This window comes from Podarcis cretensis (assembly GCF_951804945.1).
Source record: "Podarcis cretensis genome assembly, chromosome: 7".
NCBI lineage: Eukaryota > Metazoa > Chordata > Lepidosauria > Squamata > Lacertidae > Podarcis > Podarcis cretensis.
In genome coordinates this window covers 6,545,060-6,559,474 of record NC_137176.1, presented here as the reverse complement: position 1 = coordinate 6,559,474, position 14,415 = coordinate 6,545,060, and the positions used below count along the sequence as shown (strand labels likewise).

Here is a 14,415-nt window from a genome sequence, read left to right as displayed (position 1 = left end):
ATGGAGCGAAAGCAGGCTGCGCAGCTATCCCAGAAGCCAGAACAGCAAGAGGGATTGCTGCTTTCACTGTGCAGTGATCCCTCTTGCTGTTCTGGCTTCTGATATTCAGAATTTTTTTTTCTTGTTTTCCTCCTCCAAAAACGAGGTGCGTCTTGTGGTCTGGTGCGTCTTATAGAGCGAAAAATACGGTATACCTAGTTGTCTAATTGGCTAGATGATCTGCTTTCCTTAAGGCAAAAGATTTATACAGATGATCTGCTTTCCTAAATGTCAGTCATTGCTTTGACTTCATTCATTGGCTGAAAACATTGTAAGGTAGGAGCAAGCTAGTTTTTCCAACAAAAAAAAGGGTGAGAAATGTGCCTGTATGTTTTGCCTCATATAACTCAGGTTCTACAAACATTAGATTTTTATTGGGGTTTTTTTTTTATAAAAAAACTAAACCTGTAAATTGGGGAATTATGTCTCATCCAGGGAGGCAATTACCTCCTTGCCCTCCTTGTACAGTAGATGCCCAAGCTTCCTGTTTCTGATTACCCAGGAGTGCAAAAATTAGGATTGTCCTAATTTGTTTGGCAAATGGGCTGTGTCCGGTTTGGGGGTCACGAGTGATGCGTCCAAAACCACATTGTGACAGAGCATTGTGACAGGTTTTTTCTCCCTCTCTCACAGCACTGGAACTTGTGGACATCCAAGGAAGCTGAATGTCGGACAATTCAGGGCAGATAAAAAATTGATGTCCATCTTTGACTGTGTGCTAATTCCTGTATCCTGGTTTGCTGCATTCTCATCGGGGGGAGGGAAGGGAACCCGCAAATGTGCTAGGAGTCTGCTGTTCTAGTAAAATGCATTCCCCCCCCCCCGGTTTTCCCGCCTGGAGATGGATGGGAGGGGCCTCTGGCCACAGCAGTATAGACGGCACATCATACATAATGCTTAAAACATATGACTCCCTGCCCCCAAGTCTTGGGAACTGTAGTTTAATCCTCACAGTTCCCAGTGTCCTTAGCAAATTAATTCCCAGAATTCTTGGGAGGAACTTACATGCTTTAAATGTATTGTTGTAAGTTGGAGAGGGGGCATGCTAGTCTGTATTATGCCTCCATCTCTTACAATTCCTGGAGATCTGGATCCTGCAATCCATTGGGAAGGTCCCATTGTTGAACTGGCTGGACAAATTCCTTTCTGAGAGAATGCCTGTAGTTATCGCCTAAGTGTGGGATTAGTCTGACAAGGGAAGGTGCTCTGAGCCAGATGGAAAATGGGTGGGCCTCCTTCCTCACCTGTTGTTAGAAAGAAGGACAAAGGCAGCAGAGTTGTGAGAACTGGGCAAGAAGCAGGTAGGAGCTAGGAGTCAGAGCCGTGCTTGATTTCAGCTGAAATTCAAGACTGTGCCTATGGGAGAAGCAATACCTTCTGCGGTGTTAATGCTATGGATCACTCCATCATAGGCTCAGGTTGTATATCTCTGGAAATAAACCATACATCATAAAGACGCTACAGTCTCCGCTCTCTCCCACATTCCAAGGAAACTGAATCCTGGGCAAAGAGCCTGGAACCCCTAGACTCACACTGCTCAGAGATTGGGGTGGTGTGCAACAGTATTGCATGTATGCAGCCATACTTTCGGGTTGGGATTGGCTGAGTGGTGCAGAGAACTGATTGGTCAGAGAATGGAAGTCTGACACAAATATTTCCAGGAGTGTTTCTAAGCTCAAACAGAAAGATACAAGGCTACAGAGAACAGGAGGGAGTGTGGCTTTTTTTTTTGGTAGCAATATTTTAATGCAGTTCTAATCTGCTTCAAAAGTTACACACACACACACACACACACACACACACACACACACAGTATTTCAGAGGAGAGGTTTGGTTATACTGTACTTGCTTTATACATCAGTAACTAACAAATGTTTGCTTCCTTCAAACTAAGAAAGCTGAGGTGCTGCTGCTTAGGTCACCCCCCCAACACCCCAATGATTCTGCTGTGAACATGGGCTGTTTTGTGGCAACCTTACCATTGACTCACCAGTGGCTGAGCTTCATGGTAAACAAGACATAGATGGAGTTTTCGAGAAGTGTTAAGTAGGAACAGAAGCAGGGAAGCAACTTACAGAAAGAAGAAAATGACTGAGAAGCAATAAAATGTGGGAGAATATTGCAGTGGGAAGTGACCTCTGCCTCAGTTTCCTGATGAGGATTTCAAGGGCTCAAATGCACCTTGACCAAGGGAAAAGGAAAGTTCAAGCAGCTGCAAAAAGAACACCCTCCCCACCGGCTTGCACAGTCCAGGGTGTGGTCATATAGTCCAGGTCCCAAACACACAGCAAAAACTTTTTTTAATAGCCCAGCGGCAGGATTGTGAAAGCAACACTCTGCAAGAATTGGAAACCAGTGAGTCTCACACTGCAGTAGACTTGTGGCCTGTTAGTTCTTCGGGGAATCCCGCCTCAGAGCTTTTACAAGTCCTGGGCTGGGATCCTAACCTTCCAAAGCACCTTTTCAGTTGGGGCTCCATTTGTGAGGAGCCAGCAAGGCCTTGCTTCCTTGCTAAAGCTCATCAAGGCTGCTCACGATCTGCTGACCTTCTTGAGCAACTGCCTGCCACCCTTCCTTGCTCTTTCTGATCTCCTCCTGCAGGTCTGCAATTCTCTTCCGACCAGCCAGCACGGCTTCAGCCAACCGTGAGTTCGCCTCTTGCTTTTCTTTTATGGCCTTTTGTAGGAATCTGCGCTGCTTCAGAAGGTATGGTACTATAGCACTGTGGACGTCTTCCTCTGGGATTCCACTGGTGTTCCCCTTTTCTTTGCTTCTTCCGCAAGTTCATCTAGTGATTTAAAGAGCACACTGAGTTTCCCTTCTTCATTCAGATCCTGGATCTGCTCCTGAAAGGAGGTTTGCAGGTGGGAGATCAACTGACTGTAAACACACTTGGTGAATTCAGGTTGCACTTTGTAAAGACGACTGTAACACTTTGCCTCCTTCTCCCCGTACGCAGTACCCACCCCCTCAGCAATCTCAGTCACCATTTTGGGCCCACCACAAATCCAAACGCCTCCGAGTCTGCTTTTGAATATATATATTCAAGTTAATTGTTTGCTTGCAATTCTGCTTACCAGAGTCATGTCCCAGTGCATCTAGTAGACTAGCCTAAACTGTGGTTATTCTGAATACTGCTTAGAATGAGTTTCTTTGCATGTAGTAAATTAGCACATTATAGTGAGGGCTATGCTAAAGCTGTCCCACTGATGAACTAGTTTGTTAGATTCAGGGATGTGTTGGTTTTGTTTAACATGGTGGGCACTGAAAACAAGAATGCATGACCCCCTCCCTTGCCGCAGTCTGAAGAGGCACAATTCAGGATTCTACCCTTTCATTCTGTTAATGTTGGCAACAGCTGTTAGTTACAGCCATTTGTGGTTTTTAGAATCTGAGGCTCCATGGAAAAAAATCTAGGGATCTGAAATTACTGATGCCCTCCTGGAAATAAATGGATGGCCTTTCAAATGCAGTATTCACCATATTGCCCTTTCCACTTCAAGGTTGTTATTATCCCTAATTTCAGAAAAAGAATGAGAAGCTTGTAGACTGAAGCTCAGAATGGCAAACAGAAAAAAGCTGAAAGCTGAAATAAATGTATTCTTACATTTAAATCCTTATATTTCCCCAGATAATTCAGAGTAGTATACATGTTTCCTCCTATCCCTTTATTCTTACAAGTTTGCAATATTTATTTATAAAAAATATTTATATACAGCTGTATCATAAAAAATATCAAAAGCTTACAACAATATCCTTATATAATAAAAACACGCAAAGATTAAAAATCAAAGGCCATCAATGAACCATTATGGAAAGATTTTATTTATTTTTGCTTGCATAAGCTTGGCAGCATAGAAAGTTTTCAGCAGACATTTAAAGGTTGAAACAGAAGGTACCTGCTGAATCTATATTGGCAGAGCATCCCACAGGACTGGGCCAGTGACACGAAACTCTCAGCTTCTTGCTGTTGTCAGATGAGCCTTGCCAGTTGGGGACAACCAACGATCCTCCTGCAGATGATATCAGTAAAGCAGGGATGTAAGGGTTTAGATGGTACCTAGGTAAAAAGGTAAGTCCAGTCAGGGGTGACTATGGGGTTCCGTCGCCCATCTCGCTTTCAGGCCAAGGGAGCTGGCGTTCCGAGTCATGTGGCTGGCATGACTAAACCACTTCTGGTATAATGGAACACTATGACGGAAACCAGAGCACATGGAAATGCCATTTACCTTCCTACCGCATCTGTACCTATTTATCTACTTGCACTGGTATGCTTTCAAACTGCTAGGTTGGCAGGAACTGGGACTGAGCAATGGGAGCTCACTCCGTCGCAGGGATTTGAACCGCTGACCTTCCGATTGGCAAGCACAAGAAGCTCAGTGGTTTAGACCACAGTGCCACCTGCGTCTCTTGGGATGGTACTTAAGGTTCCCTGGATCTAAGTTTTTTTGGGCTTTGTACATTAACGCAGGCTCCATAGTAGATGAGCAGCCAGTGCAGATGCTTTCACAATGGTGTCTTTCCAGCATCCTGGCCACCAGCTGGAGCTTCTGAACCAGGTCCAAGGGCAACCCACATAAAGCACATTGCACCTACCCAAAGAGCCTCTTCCCTGGATTCAAACACAGTTTTTTTTAGCCCTCATACAATCCACCATGACATTCAGAAACTGATCTAGAACTTTCACAGCCTCTCCTGATTCAGGTGATATGGAGAAAAAGAGCAGTGTGCCGATGACTCTGTGCTCAAAACCTCCTAATGACGATTCCCAACAGCTTTATACAGATGTTAAATAGCAGCTGTTAGCAGCTCTAAACCTCTGGAAACCCTAAAAAAAACACCTTTTGACCACCCACGTTATTATAATGGACATGCACAGACTCAACTGTAGCAGCAGCAACAGCAGCAGCAACAACAACTACAATAATACTTTTATTATTTATACCCTGCCCATCTGGCCGGGTTGCCCCAGCCACCCTGGATGGCTTCCAACACATATAAAAGCATAATAAAGCATCAAACATTAACCACTGTAGTGCTGTAACTGTTGCATCATAAACTTCCTTTTTGCAAGAAACACATTTATTGAAGAACACAAAAGCCCACCACCAGCACTACATTCCACAAGAACAGTTTTCAATTCATTGAGAAAAGGCTGCATCCCATGCTACCACCACTTCTGGAAAATGTTACCATGCTCTCTTCCTCTGGCAGTTACCTGGGCATTCAGGATAGCTGGTTTGCCCCATTTCGGCCCCAGAGCCCCGTTTTTTTCTTCATACTTTTCAGCATTGACACATTTTTCAGCATTTTTCAGACGAGGAACCGGATTTTGCTCCCCCGAATGTACACCTGCTCTAGTTGCGCCACACGCCCATCTCTGTAGGTCACTGTGATGTTGGACATTTGGCAATTCATGTTGTCCTCGGCCTCAGTGAGCTTTCCCCAGTACACTGCTTCAGTATTCATCTCACAGGTCACAATATGACTCTCTGCTTCATGCAGGACTTGAATTGCCACTCCGATAGACATGACTGAAGCTGGGCATGTTCAAACCACCAGGCGCTCCCAACTCTCCGCAACGGCATGCCTTCATTTCCATGCCCACTGCTGTCGCAGCATGCAACATGCCTCTGCACCATAAACTTCTTGATGTAATAATGGGCTTCTCTTTCCTGTTATTTCTTCAGGCCTTTCAGCTTTTGGTTTATATACCAGATTTCCAAAGGTTTCTATGTTTTGAAAGGTTTAAATAAGGGGTCAGCTCAGACCTTGTGGGGGGCCGGACTGTATTTTGAAGGGAAAAATAAGAACGAATTCCTATGCCCCACAAATAACCCAGAGATGCATTTTAAATAAAAGCACACATTCTACTCATGTAAAAACACGCTGATTCCCAGACTGTCTACGGGCCGGATTTAGAAGGTGATTGGGCCGGATCCAGCCCCCGGGCCTTAGTTAGCCTACCCATGGTTTAAATACAGTGGTGCCTCGCAAGACGAAAAGAATCCGTTCCGCGATTCTCTTCGTCTAGCGTTTTTTTCGTCTTGCGAAGCAACCCTATTAACGGCTTAGCGGATTAGCGCTATTAGCAGCTTAGCGGCTTTTAGCGGCTTAGCAGCTTAGAAAAAGGGAGAAAAAAGCGAAAAAAATTGCAAGACTCGCAAGACGTTTTTGTCTTGCGAAGCAAGCCCATAGGGAAATTCGTCTTGCGAAGCGCCTCGAAAAACGGAAAACCCTTTCGTCTAGCGGGTTTTTCGTCTTGTGAGGCATTCGTCTTGCGGGGCACCACTGTACTTGAAGCAATACTTTGCCAAGGCTCTGAAGATCCCAATGTATACCAAAGACTGTTGCCATCCCAGTACAGTGGTACCTTGGGTTAAGGTTCTGGACGTCTGTTCTTACCCTGAAACTATTCTTAACCTGAAGCACCACTTTAGCTAATGGGGCCTCCTGCTGCTGCTGTGCCACCGAAGCACGATTTCGGTTCTCATCCTGAAGCAAAGTTCTTAACCCGAGGTACTATTTCTGGGTTAGCGGAGTCTGTAACCTGAAGCGTATGTAACCCGAAGTACCACTGTACTGTTTCCAATCTCCTCATTCCCATGCTTCATGTCTGCTCCTCAGAAGGAGGATGTGCACTCTCTGCCCTCCTAAAAGCTGCCACAGCACCAGCAGCGTAGCATATACCCGCACTGCCCAGGGCGGACGCTCTCCTGAGGGGGGCAAGGCGTGGAGGGTGCCCTCCCACACACCGCAGTTCAGGTTAGGAGGGGGCAGGGAAGCTGCTGCTCACTCTCCTCCTGCTATCCGCAGCTGGGTCAGACACGACCCGGCAACAGAGCTGCTGCCACCGGGCGCGAGATGTACCGCCCACTTGCCTGCCATTTTGTCACCCCCTCAGTCATGACACCCGAGGTGGGCCGCACCCACCTTCCTACGCCTCCTCACAGCACCTCTTAAATTCACTCACACTGTAACACAACCTGAGAAATATTGAGACCTCGGATGTATTTGAGGAAAGCGGAATAGAAATGTTTTCTCTGCATCAATCCTGTGGCGACGGCTCTGTTGATCTTGAGCCTGGAGGAGACAACCCAGTTGGACACATTTATTCCCTTTTTCCCCTGAAATACGGAAATACCTCCAGGGGTTGTCTCTGGCCATCTGTATCCTCAGCTGGGGATGTATTAAAATGCTTGATAGAACATCAAATCCCAGAATAGATCTGGTTATAAAATGGCTTCAAACTTTACTACCTGGATTGTGGTAGTTTGGGGGGTGCATTTTGAAAATGCGTCCCCAAAAGGCAAAATACAAACTGTGTTTTATCAGAAACAAGGAAGGAAAAATAGAGCCCAGGTAAATAAGGTTAGGGAACATTTATAGAACATTTGTCAGTTGTGTATAATTCAAATATATTCATGCCATTCTTCCATATCTGGCTATAATCAGGTAGCCAAAATTACAAGGATTTAAAACAAACTAAACTAAAAAAAAATCCACACTAAAGCCCATAAATTCAGTATTCCCAGTGCAAATAGCAACACTCAAGGCCTTTACTGTAATTTTCTCTTTTCAAAGCGGAGAAGGAATCAAGTTGGGGGGGGGGTAAGGTAGAAGGTTTTAACTGGCCCTGCAGAAATGATGCTGAGTATGATCGCCAAAGAATTGATGCTTTTGAATTATGGTGCTGGAGGAGACTCTTGAGAGTCCCATGGACTGCAAGAAGATCCAACCTCTCCATTCTGAAGGAAATCAGCCCTGAGTGCTCACTGGAAGGACAGATCCTGAAGCTGAGGCTCCAATACTTTGGCCACCTCATGAGAAGAGAAGTCTCCCTGGAAAAGACCCTGATGTTGGGAAAGATGGAGGGCACAAGGAGAAGGGGACGACAGAGGACGAGATGGTTGGACAGTGTTCTCGAAGCTACCAGAATGAGTTTGACCAAACTGCGGGATGCAGTGGAAGACAGGAGTGCCTGGCGTGCTCTGATCCAGGGGGTCACGAAGAGTCGGACACGACTAAACGACTAAACAAAAACAATGAGAGACCAGCATAATGAGCAGAAGCACCAGCCTTTGATGTACTCCCTTTACTCATGCCTTGCAATATGGACGGGTGTCTCTGCTCCACACAGTGATTTGCTAGTCAAGACCTGTGTGGTTAATGTTTAGAGCGGTGGCCTTGCAGCATAACCTCCTCCTCAGTGCTGTTTCTCTTGGGTGCTGCCCAAGGCAGCTGCCTCACCTCGCAACATTGGTGGGCCGGCCCTGCAAATGTGAAAAGGGTATGACGTGGCACCTGCAGTCGTGCCAATTCTGCTGATCCAAGTGGTTGAGTGATCATGTGTGGGGTAAGGCGATATTGTATGGCAAACCATCTACACTAAACAATATCCTTGTACTGTTTTGTGTGTCTTTGGCTTGTATCATTTATGATGTATTCAGTTTGTGCCAGCTCTTTCAGTATTGCCACATCCAAGTAGCATTTTCTTTTTTTCAGTTCCCGTATATGATGAGTTGCAATAGGAGAGCTGGGCTATTCCTTGGGATACATAGCCGAGATCTGCTTATCGGTCACTCTCCTTGATCCCACCTTTATAATCAGAGATTTTCAAACTGATTAGAAAGTACACAGTGATTCTGGAACAATGCAAATCAGTTAAAAACACACACACGAGAAGGAAATAAAAATCACAAACTGAGGAGGCCATAAGGAAGGACACCAGTCGCTGGCAATGTTTGCAATGTCTGATTTTCAGGTTTTCTGTCAAAACTTATTTTTTATTGCATAACAAGTTGCATAGCACTCTAGCCACCGGCTCTATCTCAGCAGTAGAACCCCAGATCAAATAGATCCCATATGCGCAACCATGGATGTGATTAGAAGCCCTCCTGGAAGACAATGCAGTCACAACACTCAAGAAACGATCATTTCAGTCAGCCAGAGCCTTTCAGCTGTCAATCTGTTAGACAAGTAAGTCTCAGCTGGAGATGCACAGCTGAGCTCTGTAACAGCAGATCCTCGTGGTCTGGAAGTGTCCATAGGTTTTGCATGGAGAGGATGAGGAGATCCCAAAACAGAGATCCTTGCTCATAGTGGGGCCGCAATGAGCACCCTGGCCTATAGCAGTTGAATCTTCTGGATCATGGGAGGAATCAGAGTAACAAGAGGGAATGTTAACAGTGAGCCTCAATGACACAATAGAATAAAATATCCACTCCCCATATAGGAAGCATGAGATGAATGCCCCAAGCTGTGCAGTGACCAAGGACTCAGCTACATTAGTCAAAAAACAGCGTTGTAAATGCGTTATAAACATGTAACACCAGATGGCGCTGTAGAGTAAATAAAAATATACGCTATTTCCCATAGCGTTTCCCTCCTCTTTTGTTGTAATGATTTAATTTCTGACTTATTTATAGCTCCCCCCCCCCCCCGTGTGTAGATCCACCCCAGGTTTTCAAAGAGGTCTATCACTGGCCAGCCAAATGGCTGCCGTGAACATCCAAAGCCCAAGACTTCATAAGTAGGCAAATAGGCCAGACGTCTAGGCTGTTGTTCCCTGGGTTGAGCTCAGCCTGGTTGAGATAGGCATGCCAACCCACCAATAGGCAGGATCAACCTATGTAGCTCCTTCGCAGTCACTCCCTCCAGTAACCAGGGAGGAATCTGCCATCACAGAGGCTCCTGCATCACTGGGCCTGGAATAGTTACCTGGATTCTCATAGACCTGGGATGAGAACGTGGAATGGAAGCAGAAGCCGCTGAAGGGACTGAGGGAGAAAATGCAGCCACCGGAGCGAGTCAAAGCATGGCACCATCATGCCCTGTAGCTGGGTCCAGAATATGAAATGCATCTGAGACACTTCCTCGAATCCTGAAAGCAAATAAGAAAGAAAAAACCTAATGGACATCAGTCAGTTTAGGTAGTTTGACTACACCCCCAAAGGTGCAGCCCTCCCAAAGGAGCATTGTCTCCTGAGATGGATGCCAACTAATTCCAAAATTGCCAACTACAGTAACTCACAGCCAATCATCTGTGAAAGAGTTTCCCCAGCCTCTATGAACTGGGCAAAGTTTACCACACAATGAGAGCCTGAGCAGAGCCAGCCGCCACCACCCATAAAACTGCGGCTTAAAGGGATGCAGTGAACCACTAGAAGGCTTAAGGATTTATTTTCCGCTCAGTTAGGCAATACTAAAAAAGGCATCTTCTTGCCCTTGATTCTATTAGTCGAATCTTCAGAACTTTCCAAAGGGACTATTTGTCAAAGACATAAAGGAAAAATTATTTTCTATTTAAAGCATTCCTTTAATTCAGGATCCAACAGTCAAGATGTAGGATGAAAAAAGTATCTGAGCTTGTGTCTACCATCATGTGCAGGATAGTCACCCAGATTGTACAGAAAGAAACTAAGCTCCACTGAAGGTGAGTTTGCCAGGAGTTCCTTACGCCAATGCACTGAATCTGATAGAAAGAGAGGCAACCATATGTTTTCATTGGGCAAGGCTGAAGATAAACCCATCTTGAAGTTGCATCCACCAAGGTAATGCAAACCTATTCTCTAGGCCAGGGGCTCCTAAAATGTGGTCTCTGGACTTCCAGTGGTCCATGCACTTCATTCAGGTGATGCATGGTATGTGAATGAAGAACATCCACCTTCCATACCAATTTTAATTGTATTTTTCATACCAGCATTCTTATTTATTTTTAAAATGTATTAAAATTTGAATTTCATCACCTAGCGCAGTGCATTGCAATTGGTGAACAACAGGCAGAACTTGCTGCAAGGCAGACCCAAAAGAGAAAATAACAGAACACCACTAGTAATCACATACAGTTCCCAAGTTAAAACAGTTCAACGTATCAGCAGAGATTTACAACCTCTCCTAGACAATGACAGTTCTCTTTCCCAAGCTCCGGGAGGATGACCTTTCATTGCCTATAGACAGCCGCCCGACCTTAAACAACTCCTCACCCACAATAATACAGCAAGCAGACTTAACATGGACACTGGTACCAGAGCCTGCAGTAAACCCAAATGCCAACTTTGCTGCCACCTACACCCAGACAACACCATCATTGGATCCAACAACACCAAACATATCATCTCAGGCCTATTTAATTGCTCATCTTCTGACATTGTGTATGCCATCAAATGCCAGTAGTGCCCTTCAGCTCTCTATATTGGACAAACAGGTCAAACCCTGCACCAAAGGATAAATGGACATAAATCTGACATCAGGAATCACAAGACAGAGAAGCCAGTAGGAGAACACTTCCATCTCCCAGGACATTCAATACAGGATCTCAAAGCAGCTGTCTTATTACAAAAGAATTTCAGAAACAAACTTGAAAGAGAAGTTGCTGAATTACGACTGGAAGAAGCGGACCATTTGGATCCCTTCCAGTCGGGATTCAGGCCTCATCATGGGACTGAAACTGCCTTGGTCGCACTGGTTGATGATCTCCGGCGGGCTAGGGACAAAGGTGAGAACTGTTTCCTAGTTCTGCTGAATCTCTCAGCGGCGTTTGATACCATCGACCATAACATCCTTCTGGACCGTCTTGGGGGGCTGGGAGCTGGGGGCACTGTCCTACAGTGGTTCCGCTCCTTCCTCCTGGGCCGTGTTCAGAAAGTGGTGGTGGGGGATGAGTGTTCAGACCCCTGGGCTCTCACTTGTGGGGTGTCTCAGGGTTCTGTCCTCTCCCCCATGCTTTTCAACATTTACATGCAGCCTCTGGGAGAGATCATCAGGAGGTTTGGGCTGGGTGTTCATCAGTATGCGGATGATACCCAGCTCTACCTCTCTTTTAAATCAGAACCAGTGAAGGCGGTGAAGGTCCTGTGTGAGTGCCTGGAGGCGGTTGGAGGATGGATAGCGGCTAACAGATTGAGGTTGAATCCTGACAAGACAGAAGTACTGTTTTTGGGAGACAGGAGGTAGGCAGGTGTGGAGGATTCCCTGGTCCTGAATGGGGTAACTGTGCCCCTGAAGGACCAGGTGCGCAGCCTGGGAGTCATTTTGGACTCACAGCTGTCCATGGAGGCACAGGTCAAATCTGTGTCCAGGGCAGCTGTTTACCAGCTCCATCCGGTACGTAGGCTGAGACCCTATCTGCCTGCGGACTGTCTCGCCAGAGTGGTGCATGCTCTGGTTATCTCCCTCTTGGACTACTGCAATGCACTCTACGTGGGGCTACCTTTGAAGGTGACTCGGAAACTACAACTAATCCAGAATGCGGCAGCTAGACTGGTGACTGAGGGCGGCCGCCGAGACCATATAACACCGGTCTTGAAAGACCTACATTGGCTCCCAGTATGTTTCCGAGCACAATTGAAAGTGTTGGTGCTGACCTTTAAAGCCCTAAACGGCCTCGGTCCAGTATACCTGAAGGAGCGTCTCCACCCCCATCGTTCTGCTGAGGTCCAGCGCCGAGGGCCTTCTGGCAGTTCCCTCATTGCGAGAAGCAAAGCTACAGGGAACCAGGCAGAGGGCCTTCTCTGTAGTGGCACCCGCCCTGTGGAATGCCCTTCCAGCAGATGTCAAAGTGATAAACAACTACCTGACATTCAGAAGACATCTTAAGGCAGCCCTGTTCAGGGAAGTTTTTAACGTGTTATATTTTACTGTATTTTTGGTTTCTATGGAAGCCGCCCAGAGTGGCTGGGGAGGCCCAGCCAGATGGGCGGGGTATAAATAATAAATTATTATTATTATTATTATTATTATTATTATTATTATTATTATATGACTTATCACTAAACTGAAAACTATGGAGAGACCTGGTCTTAATATTGGATTCCTCTCTCATTACATATGCTAATCATCTGCATACTATCCGCTGCTTTTTCCTGTAGGGTTAATTGCAGTCGTTAACAGTTGTCAACAGGTTTACCATACCCATTGAGTCAATCACCCATCTCCTACTGTCCTTCTGAGAAAAACCCCACCCCACCCTCCCACTATATATAAGGGTCTGGTGACTTCTGGCTCTAAGGGCTATTATGAATTAAAGTTCAAACTGCAGCCTTTTAGCTGAGTCCAATGTACTTTTGAGAGTTTCCAAATATGTGCATTATAGGGCCTCCCCATGGGGGTGGGGAACAACTTCTTGAATCTTCATGACAAAACTCCAGAGGGAAATTGTATTTATTTATTCATTTACTGGACTGTGGCCCCCTATAAGGAGGCAACATGCTACCTGTTGGTCTTAGAAACACTTCCCTGACCCTTTGGGTCTTCGCAGGGGGAGATGGGGGAGGGTCAAATCTCAACAGAGAAGCAATGTGATCCTGATATTCGACTGCAGACTTTCTCAACCTTGGGTTCCCATATGTTGGGTCGCCACTCCCATCATCCCTGACTGCTGCTCTTGTTGGTTCTGGATGATGGGAGTTGCAGCCCAACAATGTTGAGGACCCAAGGTTGAGAAATTCTGTTCTAGTGCCTTCTGGGGGGCAAAGGGTGGGGAACATCCATCAAGGCAGGAAACCAGAAACCAACTTAACTACACTGGGGAGAAAATCCAGCCAGCCTGCCAAGCTTTACAAGAGACTTGTGAAAAAACACTGTAGGTGATAGGCGAGATCAGAAGGAGAAGCTTTAGCACATGTGGTCAGATAGTGGGACGAGGGCTCAGGATGCACAGGCTGAACTGCAATTAACACAAAGGTCTGCCACAGCAGACTTCCCCCCATGGCGTGTTCCAGCACTAAATTTATCCCTGCTGCCTTTGTGCTCCTGGAACTCATTTTTTCTCTCTTTCCCTTAAGCAATCTTTTTGGCAGAAGACCTGTTGCTAAATGGCAGTACTGAGAGAGTCCTTCATTTCATTGGAAAGAAACCCTTTAACCCAGGACAGGAACTTGGGGTAGCAAACACCCCAGGATCATCGACCCACAGAAAAATGGGAACTTACCCCTTCATGCTCAGTTCATGCTCACAGACCATGGAGGCAATGCTTCTGAATACCAGATGCTGGAAACTGTGGGAGGGGAAAGTGCTGTTGCTGGTTTCCTATTGGGGCATCTGGTTGGCCACTGGCAGAACAGGATGCTGGACTAGATGGGTCATTGGCCTGATCCAGCAGACTTATTAAATTGTTATGCAACTTCTGAGCTGGGTGGGTCAAACATATGTTGGAAATGTAAAGAAAAGGAAGGGACCTTTTACCATATGTGGTGGGAATGCAGAGAAATTAATTTTTTTGCGGAAATGATATACAATGAGTTGAAGAAAATGTTTATAATGACATTTGTAAAAAAACCAGAAGCATTTTTGTTAGAGATTGTAGGACAAGACCTGCCAGGGAAAATAAAGAACTTATTTATGTATGCTACAAGAGCGGCAAGAGTCTTGATAGCA

At 45.8% G+C, this 14,415-nt stretch overlaps 1 pseudogene across 1 annotated transcript; it reads right to left on the bottom strand.

Moving 5' to 3' along the window:
- Positions 1-5,206: 5,206 nt before the first annotated feature.
- LOC307219520 (small nuclear ribonucleoprotein Sm D3 pseudogene) lies at positions 5,207-5,619 on the bottom strand (annotated as a pseudogene). Its single transcript has one exon. The product of its transcript is annotated as a small nuclear ribonucleoprotein Sm D3 pseudogene (transcript).
- Positions 5,620-14,415: the final 8,796 nt, after the last annotated feature.